Source organism: Falco punctatus (genome assembly GCF_963210335.1).
Source record: "Falco punctatus genome assembly, chromosome: 4".
Classification (NCBI taxonomy): domain Eukaryota; kingdom Metazoa; phylum Chordata; class Aves; order Falconiformes; family Falconidae; genus Falco; species Falco punctatus.
Window position 1 is genome coordinate 64,998,981 of NC_137583.1, and position 17,272 is coordinate 65,016,252.

At 37.5% G+C, this 17,272-nt stretch overlaps 1 long non-coding RNA gene across 1 annotated transcript in view; it reads right to left on the reverse strand.

The window, feature by feature from the left end:
* Positions 1-11,545, reverse strand: part of LOC308062604 — a 55,928-nt gene extending 44,383 nt beyond the window's left edge. Inside the window, exon 1 of the long non-coding RNA XR_013927631.1 lies at positions 329-11,545. This is a non-coding gene — a long non-coding RNA (uncharacterized lncRNA). The remainder of the gene's footprint in view (positions 1-328) is intronic.
* Between the last annotated feature and the right edge of the window lie 5,727 nt (positions 11,546-17,272).

Consider the following 17,272-nt stretch of genomic DNA (forward strand, 5'->3'; position numbering starts at 1 on the left):
ATTTTTCCAAGCAAAAAGGAAGAACCCACTGCTGGTAGTACACCATTAGCTGAAGGTAGCTTGGGAGTGGGAATAAAATTCAGTCCCTTGGAAGAGACAGCCCAAGAGCGGCCGTGCCACTATATTCTAAAACAAAACTGAAGTAAATTATTAGCTGGAGCAGGCAGCTGACTCCACCCAAAATGATTAATATTTTCATGTGTAAGAAGCTGAAGAAAAAATCCCTGACTTTGCTAAAGTCAGCCACTTCTTATGACTGATAACATCAGGGACACAAAGTGCAGGAAAATAGTTAAGGAATTGCTCCTGTAAGGCCACATCTACATACCTTTGTGCTCTTCATTTGTAAGAAACTTGTTAAGGACCTTCTGTTGCTTTCAAGCTGAAAGCTCTCTGAAGAAGACTGCTGTGCTCTTGGTGGATCCTACATAACCACAGGCTCTCCCTTCTCTTTAGGGGAGATTTTCTGAGGTGCAGTTGGGAGTTACATGTCCAGGTCCCATTATCTCCCAAAGACAATTACATACTTAGCTGCCCTCCGTGCCTTTTATAACCTTCCCTTTTAGAGTCAGATGTTCATGATTACATAGATTATCTACAATAGGTTTCACAACAGCAGTACTTTGAGGCAATTTTTTAAAATGCTGTTGGAAGGTTTGACAACATACACAAAATATAGAGTAATGATCATGTAGTCTATGGATTGTTTGTTTTAGGAAGCTGAGATTTTCTTGCTAAAATAGGATACATTTTTAAGGAAGCATACCCTCAAGTCCAAAACATATGTAATTATGGTTTATTTTGTTGCTCCAGTGGATTAAAATATTCATTATAAAAACCACAGATAAGACACAATCTGGGAGGTTGATGAATTTTTGCAACATCACAGAAGACTAAAGGGGAGATTTGGTTGTAAACTAGTTGAATTTGCAGTAGAAAATTATGTCCACTATGCAGTAAAAGGGTGGCTGTCACTTTCAGCTCTGGCCATGCTTTATTTTATTTTTCCTAGTCTAGCTGGCTGTAAATCGTTGAAATTGCATAATGCCAATTAAGAAAAATAAAAAGCAAATTGAGATACCAGTATTCATAGAGGAATGCTGTTGGCTGAGGCCCCAGATATTTTTTTGTCTCCAGTGATTTGCCTGTAACTGTTCCAGGAAGTTTGGGAAAAGCTTTGCATTGACATCGTGCTGCAAGTGCTGGAAAAGCTTTACCCTGGGAAAGATCTGGGGCCTAGTTCAATGTCCTGGGTAACCTATCCTATGACTTCTATGGACATTCTCAAGGTTAATGAATTTAGCAGAAATCTAACCAGTCTCCCTCTCACCCCACCCTCTACTTCGAAACTGTTTTATTGACAAGAAAGTTTAAAAATTGTTTATTTTTGTGTTATTTTTCTCCTGATTTCTCTCTTCCTAAAGTCTTGGAGTTTTGTTTCAGTTTAGGGTGGGTTTTTTTTCCTCTCAATGCATATGCTCCTATGAACCATTTAAAGAGAAAGAACTTTATAATACCCTGATTTTTAAAAAAAATATTTTTAATGCCCACAGTAGTTTATCCTCACTACAAAAATAAACAGATTGTGTGACTCTCGTCTTCCTAAGTCATGGGCTTGAGACTTGTTTCTTTCTTTTTACAAGTGAAAGACAATAGACGTAAAGACAATAGACACAAACAAAAAGTTCTAGAAAACAAAAGAGCCATGGGACCCTTTAGCTTCAGTTCAGGAAGGTGGACACTGTGGAAGGATAAGCCAAGGTCCTGGTTTCAGCTGGGATGGAGTTAATTATCTTCTCAGGAGCTGCTGCAGTGCTGTGTTTTGGCTCTGATGTGAGACTTTTCAGTTCCTCAGACCTTGTTAGTGATAAGGTTGGAGGGGCACAAGGAATTGGGAGGGGACACAGCCAGGTCTGCTGACCCAAACCAGCCAAAGAGGTGTTACATACCATGGGACGCCATGCCAGGTATATATATACCTGGGGGTTGCCCGATGTGGGCAGATCATTTTCAGGGACTGGCTGGGCATCGGCTAGCAGGTGGTGAGCAGTTGTACTGTGTACCATGTGTTCCTTTCCTCTTTTTCCCTCTGGATTTTACTCTTTCCCTTCCCCTTTTCCTTATAACTCTTATGGTCATCATTGTTATTATTGTTCTTTCATGTTTTTTCTATTTCAATTATTAAATTGTTCTTAATTCTCCAGTTTGCATTCCTTTCCAACTCCCCTCCCCATCCCTCGTGGTGAGGGGGGAGTGAGTGAGTGGCTGCATGGTACTTCATTACCAGCTGGGGTTAAACCACGATAGCCATGTAAGAGTTGGCTTCTGAAGAGGGGAGAAAGCAACCACCTCTGTTAGGTTCAGTGCTTAATTCCCTCAGTAGAAGATTCAGTGCAATTACTATTCTAAGTGGGGTTCTGTTTTCTAGGATTGCTGTATTTACTTTCACTTGTCAGGGACTGGTTGAGCTCTTCTGAACTAGACTGAATGACTGAGAAGCTGAGTGATCCAGGCCCTGCAGAGGTATTAAAGACCTGGAAGCTGCACTGCTCTTCTCAAGGTGCCAGTCCCTCTCCAGCTACAAGAAGAGCTAGCTGACTAGTTTGAACTAGAAGCCTTATTTTTAGATCACCAAAGTCAGTCAAGAAAAAAGTCAACTAAATAAATGTTAGTAATTGTATTGCTCTTAATTTCCAAGTTAAATCTAGCAATATGAAAGGTGCATAAAAGCTGTAAAAAAAATAATAAATGAGAAGCAGCAATCATTTTCTCTGATAAAGATTGGGGGAAAACAGGAAATAGAGTGACCTTGAATATTAAACAAGAAATGAACTTCTATTGCAGTTGCTTCTAAATGTGCCAGTTTTTCTGACTTCTTATTCTTGAAGTACATTTTCTTCGTAAATATGTTGTACGGGAAAAACTGTTTTTATAACCTCTCACATTTGGCAAATTGAAACCCCAATGTCTTATTTTGCTTTGCTGATATTTCACAGACAAGGGCAAGTAACATCTTAGAAACAATGCTAAGACTGTGTGTACTTGTTGTTTTTAATAAAACTGTCAAATACTAAAACCCTGTGAGTGCATAGGTATATTTATAGATTGTTTCTCTCCAAATGGATAGGAAGAATTATTTTTCAAACCACATTCCCAAATGTAAAGCTAGGAAAACAAAAAATAACTAATTACAAAAAAATATTATAAAGAAATAAATGCAGTTCTTGGACAGAGAGAGAAAAGCACATATATTGAGTAGACACAAGAAAAAGTATTCATTCAAAATTTTATTTAAAGAAAACCTTTAAAATGTATTCTAAAAATAATTTTATTCTAATCAAGAAAAGCAAAAATGAACTATTAGAAACTATTTTGTTTCCTTTTGGTTTTGGTGTGGCTTTCTACTGTTGTATCAACCTTATTCAAGACAGATAATCTACTATTAACATTTCAGTGTGTATCATAACCCTTACTGGACTTCAAAAACACAGGTAAGCATTATTTATTTCTTTATACGGGTAAGCAAACTCACGTGTAGACAGCTTATGCCCAATACCTTTAAGTTCAATTACTTGCATCTAGTACAAGGGCACTCAAAATCACTTTCAGAGGTACTGACTATGAAAATCCCAGAGAATTTAGCCAGAAGGAGAGTCCAGAGGTAAGAGCTGCAAAAGTATTTAGGCCATTAAATTCCATCAGCTATTTTAGTGGAAGACGGATGCTTAAATACACTTAAGTTTACGGCTATAAAACTGCAAGAGCATTTCTTAAATGTCCAGGTAACTTGTAAAAATAACTTGTCCTAATTAGTTAGTCAGACTTACTCCATAAGCCTGCAATAGTAGCAATACTTTTGAGCACTTTTTAATAGATGTGCAGAAGTGATCAAGTTAATCAAGCATTACCTGAAACTGAAGGTGTCAAAGGAAGGGAGGGCATCTCTGTCCTATTCTTGAAACATAATTTAGCTCATATCCTCAGACAAGATTTAAGGTCTGGTTAAGTTCTTAGAGTCAGAAACCCAAGTCAACTTAGCCCCTTGCCTTCACATAATGAAGTTATTTTCTGCATTTATCAAATCTGAAAGCCAGATCTATGCTACTACCCTTGCAGAGAGCCAACAAAACCATCCATCCTATGCATAAGGCATCAGAACCACAATACTTGTTTTCTTGCTCTGTAGCAACTCCACAAATGTTAAGAAATGAGTCCTAAACCATATGTTTCACTCTGGTTCTTCTGAAAAGATCAATAATGCAAGGTGCCCTCCATTTCAGTAATGGTGGCAATGAGAAAGTGGAAATGCTCAGCTCAAGGCTGAAAACTGTCAGACTTTAAGGACACTTCAGCTTTAAGAGTAGAAATAATCTGGCTCAGTGCAGACGTCAACACAATTAATCATCCTGGGTTCCCTTGACAGTCAATGGAGATCTATTCAGTGCAGACAGTAGAGTTCAGGTTGTGATTCATGTCATCCTAAAGTACACACTTAAAATAGGTCAGAGAAACCATGCCCTAATAAGGCCTGTTTCTCTTCATAGGCAACAGATGCAGCCTAAAATGATGAACTTGACTGAAGATAGCTGAAACTAAAATTAATCCATGCCTGCATTATGCAATACAACCTTTGTGACTGTACTCTATCGTACCCAGCATCCTGTTTTCCAAAGAAGATGATGGAGAAAAAGAACATTCAAGTAAAATTGTTTTTAAGCCTAGACTCTTGCAGGTTTACCTTTAAAATATATCTCAAATCTTTAATGTATCTATTTAAAGGTTACAGTAAAAATTAGTGTGAAGAGACTCTGAATAATCAAGGTCTTCAAAGAAAAAAAGAAGTAAAAATTAGACATGGGATTTCAAAAGCAAAGGGATTTGAATGGCTAATGGAAACCGAGCTAGCATATCCCTTGGGTTTCTTTGAAAGCCTAAATATTAGTAAAGGGAAAATTAGATCAAGAAAATGTTGGCATTTCTTACCAGTTTTTCATTGAAAAGGGAATGCAGCAAAAATAGCTTGTTCTCTTTTAGCAAATGTGTTAATGTAAAGTTGTTCTTTCATTTATTCCATCATATTTTATGTCTGGAGAAAGAACATTCCAGTAGTCACATTTTATTCACTTCAGGTTTTTTTTCAGCGCATATGAGTCCACATTTATGCAACCTCTGACCACTGGTTTTGAAAAACAAAACTCACAGGAATCCTGTGAGCATAGTTCTTTTTCAAAAGCACCATTTAAAACTTTAAAAATAATTGCTAGTGTTCCATTCCAACTACACAGTATTAAGCTCTGTCCATTAAGAAGTTTCTAAAGAGATTTTGATAGGAAGACTTATAATGAATACCTTGACTAATAAAAACACCAAAAGTGTATGTATTTATCTTTACGTTAGTCTGTCTCTTTCAACAGGAAATATTATAGAACTGTGATTACCAGGCACTGAGGGTTTTTTTTTTAACGTGTAAAATAGAGAAGATAGGGGACAAGCTGTGGTGAGGAAAATGCAAGCATTGTACAACTCACCAGACCTCCCGTCCCAGAGAGATTTATTTATTGGAAATTATGGCGAGAAGAAAAAGACTAAATAACTTTAAGTCCCTAGTTATTATGTCATATGTAGCTCCATAGTACAATATAGCCACAATCTGCTGTTTTGTAAACCGAGCTGTCAAACACTTGTTATTTTAAAGCTGCAGCTTTTCAAGGTCCTCTGACAGCCAGTGGTCCCAGCTCAGCCTGATTCATGGCTGGCTCTGAGACAGAGGAAGTTCGTGTCTGCTATAATCTAAACACTTTGCAAATGGAGCATTGGAACAGTGGTGAAAGAAGAAAATAGCTTAAACCCTGTAACCCAGACAAGAATCCTGCAAAGCTTCTGGGGAGAAGAGAAAGGAAATAAGTGCAGCAGCATAGCCTGCAAGATCAGCAAATTTAGTCACATGATTTTATTTCAAAAACTCTCAGAGTGGGGGTGGGGAGTGGGGGGGGAGAAGTTGATTGTAAGCCACTTATCTGAAAAGCAGTGAAAATTAGTCTCTGTCAAAAATATGGAAACAATGTCCCAGATGTGTACTTCTGCAACATCTGTATTTTCCATTTCAAGTGTAAATACAAAAAGGCTGGTTGTAGGAGGATTTCTCCTTCTCCACCCCTCCCTCCCACCCCTGAGAGTTGTGTCTAGCCCTTAAATTCGGATCAGTGGAGGATTATAAAGCATGGAGAGATGTGGATAATTTCCACTGTACTGAACTCTAGATCTACTGTTTCAGAGGCTTCATGCAGACAGTAAAAGGAAGATGTATTCCTGGGCTGTGGTAATGCACCCCTATAATACTAGGTAATGAAATCAAGATGCATCTACTGCTTATTCTTTCTTAAAGGAAATAAATGTCCAATTTCAGGCAAAAACATTAAAAAGCTCCTTAATTAATTAAACAAAAGTAAGCCTACGATATAATATTAGTCTAGAATTAATTTCCCAATTTGCCCTAATTACAGTTCTCCCACATTTGCAGTCTTCCTTTTCTTCAGTACACACGTTTGTTACCTGTCAGTCTCATTCTCTGTTTCCCTACTACCAACTTGCATAAAGCAACCCTCATCAAAACACTCTGCCAGGATATAAAAGACGCCTTCCATCTGTCCCTTTGCAGCCTGGTCTGACCAAGTATAGAAGATGCTTATTTTAATTACTTATATACCTCGTTAGACATATATGTAGCCTCAGGATAGCATCCTAGCTACAAGTTTCTCTCAACTGTCAGGAAAAAATATGCTTCTGGATGAAAACTTGGTAATTCTGTCTTACCAGACTTCATGGCAACATAAATCAAATATATATTTTTTTTAGTTTGTGTATGGTGAGTTACAGCTCACTTCTTTAGCATTTGTTTTATAGACAGTAACACAATACGGCAGGAATTGTTGCAAAAGGGAAGAATTTGTGAGAAGAAATAGTAGAATAATTTGTATACATTCTGTGTAGAAAGACACCATGCTGAAGATTTTGGCAACTTACTTGAAATGTTTATAGCAGCCATAATACTTGCCTTTCAAAAAAAAATGATTTATGGGCAGCTGGAATTTACACACATTGCTTGGAATCTGTGGAAGAATCTATATAGTGGTTCATGGCCTTCAGAAAGCTGGATGCCTTAAAGCAGAGCTATGGACAATACGGAAAGTAGGCTCACAAAGTATCTGCAAACTTGTGCCAGCATTATTGCCTTTGTCATCAAGCAATATAAAGGCTTTTCTAGTTAAACTGAAGTAATTAAATCTCCCTGCTCTCGTTAAAAAAAATACAACTGTCTGCTGTTGGTCTGAAGAATTGCACCAAGTGAATGTAAATTTTAATTTCATGGTGCAAGTGTTAAATTATTGCCATCTTAGCTGTCTGCCAATATTACATGAAATCCCACCACATTTTAATAATTCTCCTTTTGTTTTGGATGGAAATACCACATGTGTTATGTTTTGAAAGTTTTTATGTGCAATTAGAGCCCTGAGAACTACAACATAACCACATTCAGATCACCTAACTGGACTGAGAGGAAACTGTCATTTCTGAAATGGTTTGTGTCCTTTTGTGCATCTGTGTGTGTGCACACATGTGTATAAAATGAAAATTATTTTCTCCTTCATCCTGTGTTAAAATGTGAGAAACATAATTTAAATTGAATGTATAGCTGGGTGTTCTAAATTAATCTCAACTGTAGAAGTGCATGTAAATACAAATCTGTCCTCCTGAACCCCAGAATTCCTTCCTTGCATTTTCTTTGTTATCTCTTATGATACTAACATGGATTTGTTATCAATTCCTTGTCTTTACAGTACACTGGATGACATTTTTAGATTCCCACACTACACAAATCAGAACTATCCTATTTGCTGTAGAAGGAAATACTGTTTTTTTCTGTCAGGAGTCCAGAACTAATGACAAACTTGACACTGTTCTTAAGATCACATCACTGTAACTTGCATTAACAAAGACAACCACAGGGAGATGTTTTCAGTACAAATGGTTTAAGAGGTATTTATAAACTTACAAAGAGAAATGGAAAAAGATGGTAAAAACATAGGCAAGTCTCAAATACTTATAAAATTATAAATTTCTGTTTAGGCATTTTCTGGAAGAAAAAAGAAAAAATTATTTGTTTTTTTTTTTAAAAAAAGAGGTTTTCATTTCTCTTCTATAAAGGCCACTAAGGTCCATTAGATAACACCACACTGACATTTTCACATGGCCAGTGATTCACTAGCTCAGCATGGTCACTCGCCTGGGGTAGCACTGGCCACCCCTAGTCAAGAAGTTACTTAGTGTATTTGTGTCATTTGTGCTTGAACAAGCAGGCTCATTCTCTCTTCCTCCCCAAAATTAACACAGGCACAAGTGCCAATGAGGTGAAATCAGAAAAGGCAGAGAAATGCCACCAACTCTGCTCTTTTATGACATCCTGATTTCTGTCCAGAAAGTAATCTAAGAATTGCAAATCCAGCCAAAGTTATGTTCCCAAGTCCTGCTTCAGCACTTCATCTTCCATCAGAGCTTATAAACTGGCACACAGAGGAGATCTAAGAGCTCATCTATACTTGGGAGTCCGATCTTTCTTTCAGGAAAGCAGGGATGGAGCCTCTAAGCTTCTCCTTTCCCCCTTCTTGGTGAACAGAAAAGTTACTCAGGCTGTAGAACTGTTTGGTTCAGGGCATCTTTTGTCAAAGGAGTTTTTGGTCCCACCCTGTATGCTAATAACATCCCTTAAATCATCTGGCATCAAAAAAATCACCAATTGCAGCACACCCTCCTGCTAGGGCAATTTTGCGAGGAACCACTGTGTGTTTCTTTTCTGAGTAAAGACTGAGATTTCTGTCTCTAACCATTACCTCAGTGAGTCTGTTTCTGAGAAAATACCCTCTTTGTTTCCATTTGCAGATTTAATTATTCAGTGAGACACTGACAGAAGCTGAATCCTTGAGGTCTGGAGAGTCTTCTCACAACACAGAGGAGATCATCTTATTGCAAAGCTACTGGGAAAATGTTGAGGTACCACAATCCTCTCTTCCAAATGACTGCAGACACTGACAGTTTTCTGCATGCCTAGAAGCTCACTTTTGGAGAAATTTAATGACAGAAAATTAATGGGATCAGATATAAACTAGGGAGGAATCTTGAAGATCAGGAAGACTCCAACAAATTACCCATGTTACCCAGACATTCAAGATGTCTACAGGTATCCAAGATTTATGTCTTTAACTCAAAGTTGTCTTACTGACCCAGCATTGTCCCAATCCCTGCATTTGCTGAGGTGACTAAGCATCTATCTCCAGCCTTATCTTCCTCCAGAATTCTGCTGACCACACATAGGTGCCCTCTCTATGGCAAACCAAACATTTCTCTACATACTTGTTAACTATCGGGTTGATGCTGTTGTCTAAACTTACATTTCCAGTGCCATTTGAAGCACACAAAACTGACAGAAAGAACACAGGTCTCTCTCTCTCTGAGTTTCCCTGGTGTGGCAGCTGGAGGCAAAGCAAGTATCCAAGGACATTTCAAACAGTCTGGTGTTTTGACAGCTCATCTGAACCCCGGATGGGAACTAATCCATGTTAGATACCCTAGAGGCATACACCTAAATTTTGGGTTCAATCAGTGGCAATGAATCCTACTCAAAAGTCAGACTCCAAATCCGGGACATAACCCAGTGGATTCCCTTGGGATCCACCCAAGAGTCCTTTCTTCTCTTACAGGTGCTCCTTATGGATTCAGTAACTGCAGGGAGGAGAGAACAAAATTCCAAGAGAAGACATCTGTAAGCTTATTCCCTACCCAGAATCAAAAAACAAAGTGGTAATAGAGGTGGTTCTTAAGGTTTTACATCAAATAAATTATCTTGTTAGGTTTAAATGTTTTGGAACTAGCATTGACTGTAAGTTCACATGTATAGCCTGAAAATCTGTGTAATCATAATGCATATTACAAACAAGGTTTACTGGTGAAGGCCTAACCTTGTAAACAAGCCTTATTTACTTAAGAAGACAATTGGACTCTTCTTTTGTTTCAGAGTTTACATGGTCCGAGGCTGAGATCACTATTTTTGGAACAGGACGATGGGAAGACACAGTAAGTACCCTTGTGAAGTTTTTACAATGAATCCTGTAAATAAAGCCCACAACAGAAATGCATAGTGTCTCCAAAGAAACAATTATGATGTATTGTGTTTGAATAATGACTCACAATGTTTCATCATCATCTGTTTACATGATAAGTCATAATAACATTTCAAAATATGGTGTATGCATTTTTATGATTGTCTTAAGTGCACAGAGGAGAATTGCCACAGCCTAGCATCATAAACTTTGCAAACCTTTCTTGGAGACTGCTTTTTTATCCCCATCCTCTTCTGCTCAAACAAAAATGTGAAGGAAACAGAACACACAAATAAAACTGCATTAAAATAGTCCCATGTGTCTGGCTAAAACAAAAGACAGGAAATTCTTAAAAGTGTGGTTATAAACTGAAAAATGCCTATAAACATGGCTTCCTAGTGTCCCAGGTTTATGTATTCATAATTATTTCACTATTAATATTTTATTTTGTGTATATATATATGTACAAATGGCATTGGTCTAAATGCCAAGACCACATTCTTAGTATGAGATCTGGAACACAAAGCCTGCTGCTGCTGGCTTCTACTTCAGCATGAAAGATGGAACTGAATGAAGTCCCTAGATTTTATCTCCTGGAAGCTTTATGTTTTAAGCATATTTCTAATCTTTAGCCATAGCCCATTATGGAGACTGAAGTCTGGGTTCAGCTTTCAAGAATTACATGGCAAACCTCAAGAAACTCCAGAGATGTCAGGAGGACAAAAGGCACTGCAGTTCCAGCAAAAGTGCTCAGCACTTTCAGAGCACTCCAAGAAGGGACCTGGAACGTTGTCGTCCACAAGAAGATTCAGAAAAGGGCTGAGACATTCACAGACCCAGACAATGCAACATCTGCCTAGATTTCAGGCATCTAGGTCACAAAATAGAATCCAAACCCAAGATTAGATGTTTGTTACAGAAAACATATGACAGCTTAAGCATCTGAGGGAACTCACTCAAACAAAGCACAAATGTTGCAGAGGTATCTAACTCTAATTCACAATACTGAAACTCAAATGACATCACCTTAGGGAGTTTAGGTACTCAGTGTCACAGCTGAAAACTGGTTGTTCCATCTAGCTGGGATCCACAGACCATTAGGGGCATTCAGCTGTTCTTCAAAGGTTCAAGCTGCTTGTAAAACTAACAACGATGAGATGGTAACAATGCTACATAGGACTATTCCTAGTTCTACCATTTAATGAAAAATGCATACAAAGTTTTGTGGGGCAAAGACAGGCCAGAAACCAGCTTGCTCCATACAGTTTTCCTCTTTTCTTATCTATCTCCTTGAATCTTAGTCACTTCTACAGCTGGAGTGCACACTACCTGCCCAGCTATGTAGACTAGGCTGGGACCCAGTAGGTAAGGGGTACTTACTCAGAAATGAGAGGTTTGGAATGGATGTTCAAAGACCATCTGGTCCAACCACCCTGCGACGGGCAGAAACACCTTCCACTAGACCAGGTTGTCAAAGCCCTGTCCAATCTGACTTTAAACACTTCCAGTTCTCTGGTCAGCTTGTTCCAGTGTCTCGCCACTCCCATTATGAAATAGAATTCTTCCTTATATCCAATCTAAATCTTCCCTCTTTCAGTTTAAAACCATCACCCCTTGTCCTGTCACTACAGACCCTGGTAAAAAGTCTTTCTCCATCTTTCATATAAGCCCCTTTTATATATTCAAAGGCAGCAACAGGGTCTTGCCAGAACCTTCTGTTCTCCAGGCCACACAACCCCAGCTCTCTCAGCCTATTAAATTATGTGGATCTGAGTGCACTTCCCAGGTCTCAGGTATAAGCAAGCCACCTCACTTATCTTCAGGATTCCCAGAATGCTTAAATCAGATGTCATGACCTGTCTGGTTAGCCTTTAGAATGGCCTGAAACAGAATAATGCATGCCTGGGAAAAGCTTCATAGCAAACAGGGATGACAATTTTTAATTACACTGAGGTCAGGCAGCCAATGAATGCAAGGTTTTGAAGTCACAATTTCAATGTGGAACCTTAGACTTCACTGTGTTCTATTTTAGTTAAGTAGTTTTATTGACCCTAACTGTTGCTGATCTGAGAAATGTAACGGTATTCAGATATATCTGCCATGTCTGATGTTGCTTCTGCATTACTTATGAAGATGTAAGAAACTACAATTAAATTCTGCACTAAATGAACACAACTACAGCTCGAACTCTGTTGCAGTTCCAAAAAGGTGGGTTTTGGGTTTGGTGGTGGTTGGTTGGTTGTTTTTTTTCCACATGGAACACTTCTGAATTCTTTGGGTTTTTTTCAGAAAGACTTTCTAACATGTATCATTTGCTTTAAAGTTTATTAATGTATTTCTCATGCAGTTTCATTCTTAAGGCAAAAAGATCAAAAGGATAGATAGATTCAGAGCGCACGCTGTAAACTAGTTAGATTTTGAGATGATTGACAATATTTGAATCCTGTTCTGACAAACTGTACTTCGGTTGACTCTTTTAAAACAATTTCTACCATAGGACTAGACATATCATATGGCAAAGGGGAGGGTATAGGTTCTGCACAGCTATACAGCCACCATCATGTCTCACAAAGCAAAAGCATGTGCACCACCCTACAGCTTCTCTTCCCTCCAGTAAATCCAGGTGCATGGTTCTACAATAGCTCTTTTATCACAGTTCAGTTTCTATCTACTCGACTTCTGTGTGGATTCATTCCTCCAGCCACATAGTCTCCCAACAGTCCACCAGCACAGTTAATTTGGGAAAGATAAATACCACTCATAGCCGTATCAGTGAGTCTATGCACAGTGTTCAAACACATAATTTATGTTTCCTATATGATGGCATATAGGATAGGAAATTGATACAAAATTTCCTTTTGCTTAATTATTAAAAGCTGTATAATATGTCAAAACATGCAGTAGTTTATGAGTAAACTGGGTTTTATGTGGCCAGTAGTTTAGATGCTTGCAGAGCATCCAGTTTATACATGAAAAGGATTTAGTTTGTCTTCTTATGCCAATGAGTTCATCACTTCATCTGCTAGGATCTTCCATAATGGTATATTTTATTTTCTTGTGGGAAAAGAAAAAAAAAAATCATGAAAACTAGAATCCCTCATCAATTTAATGTTGAGTCTGCTGTATTGTTCTGTAGAATTTTATGATCATTCAAAACACTACACAGCTCTTATCATTTAGTATTAAAACCTACAATGCTTTTTAATAATTTCTGTGAGACCCTTTTGACTTCACACCTCTTACAATGTACAAATCTCAGCTTTCAGCTTCAATTCTCTTGCAGCATATAGCTCTTTCCTGGCAACACCGAAGCATGACAACATCTGACTTATAGTCAGAACATTTTCCCCATTGAAATTTACCCAAATATTCTTTTCCTCTTGATTCTTGGTGTTTACATGCATCAAATATTTGAAGACGGTTATCATGTTCCAAGTGCGTCATTTAGGTAACTTACAGTATATATATTCTGTTTCTTTAATCTTCCTTCATAAATCAGTTTCTCTATAGCCCTTAATCATGCATGTTAGTTTTCTCTGAACTCCCTCCAATATCACAACCTTTTGTTTATTTTTTCAGATCCTTTGCTTTAAAAAGTTTATAATTTTAAATTTATTAAGGCTCACAGCAGAAATGCCAAAAAGAATATAGTAAGATTTTATAATAATAATTAATAGTAGCATTTCCTGCTTTCCTGTAAGTTTCAGCATATAGCAAACGTACCCAAATAAAGCTAATGTATGTTAAAAATTATTCCCCCTTTTCTTTTGCAATTTGTGTTGGATTTTCATAGTGCAACACATTGTAACTTTACTGCACCAAAAGTCAGGATGGCATTTGTTTTACCTAACAATCAGACTCTGCAATTTTCTAATCTCAATACTTACAGTGCAATTGGTCTATCTGAGATTGCTACCTCAGAATGATGAACCACAGCACTGACTACACTGACTATGAAGAGAGTCTGAGACGCTCAGAACCCAAGCTCGCATTAACCTGCGCTGTCGGAGGTCTACATACATAGACTTTTGTATTTAGTCAGGTGAATCCCACTCTCATGGCATCTTCACATCACATTACTTGAAAAAATGTGAGGACCAAAGGTGGTTCACTACTCTATAGCATAAGACAGTTCTTGCTCCAAATCAGGCTAGTCAAATAGTGTATTTATGCGGGGATCTCCAGAGGGTTTGGTATAAGATGCAGCTTTGTGTCTAACTGCAGTCTAGACAATGCAGAGATGGGAAAGTTCTCAGTAATTAGATATCAAGACCCCCCCCAGGCATGAGATCATTCTCTCAAGGAACAGAGTACTTGAGAAGTTAGCATCAGAGTCAAAATTTACAGAGACATATATACACAATATAATTAGAAGATTAAGGTAAATTCAAGACACTGCCTTTGGGAATGTCTGTCTCTTAACTAGCAGAAAGATGATTAAACCTGCCACGTCAGATGCTATTGCTAAATTGAAGATCTTAAGAGGATGAGAATTATAAATAGGAGTTTATTTTCTTAAGTCCTAAAGAAAAGCCAGTAAACTGGTAAATTTATTGTCAAAAACATGATCAAAAAACTGCTGCTTTTAATCAGTCCCCACAAAAATCTGAAGGTACTTTTTCTTTCCTAAGATAGCACATTGTTCCTTAGGAAAATATTTACTTCCTAGCAGCTTCTGACAAATATTTTTTTCCTGACCAATAAGCATATGAATTCTAATTGGAAATGACAGACAAAAGACAGAGCTGTCTTGTAATGAGTGACTGTTCATTATCTGCAGTTAGCAGAACCACTTCATTCCATCCTCAGCAGTTTGGAAGAGTTGCTTCTCTGCAGGGCTGTGCTCCTGGAAGCACAGGGAGACTGTAGAAGTCACCAAATAACCACAAGACTCAAGAAGAAATGCTCTCACTTCTGTGGAGCTCAGGGTCAATACTGAACTTTCTTTGGAAGGGTTTTTGAAATATCATTGTGACCTGAAGGAACTGCAGCAACATGGTGAAAGATATGCAAGTTATGCCTGTGAACAGCAGGGAATAATCTCAGCAAGGGGTGGCAGGCTTGATTTTCCTGGTAAAATATTTCCCTGCAAGAAAAATAAAGAGATTTTTTTTTCCCTCAGCTGTGCCAGATTATGATTCTGCACATGATAAAACAATTAGTAGTGCAACACTGTTCAGAGTTTGTTTGGATGTTTGTACACCTGATATGTGGGTTTTCATGTTACTTCTTTTGCTGGACTTAAACTTAGTCCATTATCCTAACAGTACTGATAAGCAACAATCAATCTCCATGTGTAAGATGCTGGTTTTTTCTTCTTTCTTTTCTTTTGTAACCTGTGAAGCTGTTTATGTACTACATGACAGCAAGTCAGACCATTTAATTAAAATAAAATGCCAGTAAAAGAATACATTGTTTTCAGTGATCTAAAGTCTTTCCTAGATAGAAATAAACATAACATTTTAGCATATATGCTTAAGCTTCTTTTCCGTTCCTGTTTTAAGACTAACAAAAAAAAAAGAGCAGAAAGATGGAAAGTCAAGAAGTAAAAGAGATAACCTTCAAATATTCGTAATATCCTGAAAGTTTGAAAAAGTTTCACAAGAACATTCCAGTTTCTGTAAAAATAAAGCCTAGTAGTAAAAATTGTTAGATATAGTTACCAACCTGCTAGAGATAATTCCTTTTTTATTTTACCATTTTCCATCATAAAATCAGGATCTTCACATTAACTGTATTTCTTTAAACATTCCTCTGTAAGTTAACTTTGCAATATTCTTTCTCCCACATTTTGAGAACTGAGCAGTCTTTCACCATATCAATTGTTTTCAGGTGAGTCCTCAGTTTCAAATACTTTAAAGACACCCAGTTTCCCTCCTGCATTCTTTCATCTGCAGTTTCATTCTTCATTCTAGTGTCACAGTGAAAGCCATGGTCTGGGCCAGTGCTAATGCCATCTTAGAGGATAGGTCTGTGTCCAGATTTGAAGTGTCCCTACTGCCAGCACATAAAATGTTACACCTGGGGTGTGTCACACCATTTAGTTAATCTGGGTTTGTACTAACCCACAGAACAGATAGATTTCATCTGCCACTGTTTGAACTAGAGACCATTTCAGACTTAAGGTATGGCTGGGGCAAGCCAAAGAATTGCATCAAATGTAGTCAGTGAATATTAGACTACTAAACAGTTTGGCAAATACTTCCTGTTATCTCTCCAGTGGCAACACACAGGAATTAAAAACTGCAAGTATGGCGTTCAAGTAGAGGTTTAATAAAGAGAAAAACTGACCCTCAGAGTCAGGAATTTGGTTTCTTTGCTTTTCTGCAAAGAAAAAATATAGAGTCACATATAAAAGGCAAACCTTTTAAAGAGGTTTTAATTATCATCATGAAAGGGTTTGCAAAAAATAAAAGTAGGTTTTGCTTTTGAACGGGGCACAAATAGTAGTTTACAACTGGAGCTATGTTGTAGCATAGCATAGCAATGTATAGGGTAGTAAGGACAGAATAAAGTGAGGTAAAAATATGTGATGAGCTTACATCACATACACTCAGAACTTCCCCTAATTCTCAGTGCTCAAGAATAGCAAATGGTTAACAGGGATGCAGAAGGGAATATTAGAAGAGTAATCAAAAAAGACTCCTAAAGGAGTAAAGAAAACAATAAATAAATAAATCAGAGGGCTAAAAAACAGATAATAGCAAAATAAAGATATTGCAGAAGATTATGAAATTACAAAAAATGTTTTCAAAAATGTAAGAACAAAAGGTCACTGAAGAACACAGTGATGCTTAAAGAGGATCATTTTTTTAAGGGATGAGGCAGAAAGTACTGTAAAATTTAAAGAAATTCTTCACATAGCTTATCAGAAAAAAATAATTATAGGTAGGTGGCAGACTGTAAACATACAGGTATACCTTTCCTGAGGTGGAGAGAAGGAAAAAACACTGAAGTAAACAGAGAATATATCTGAAATACTATAGATGACAATCTTAGCATGTATCAGATAAAATAGTTCCTCAATGTTAAGGCATATCCACTTCAGAATTAACAGAAAGGGACAAAGCCAGCACCACGCTTCACAAGAGTAGTTTAAACCATTTCACTGTTCAAAC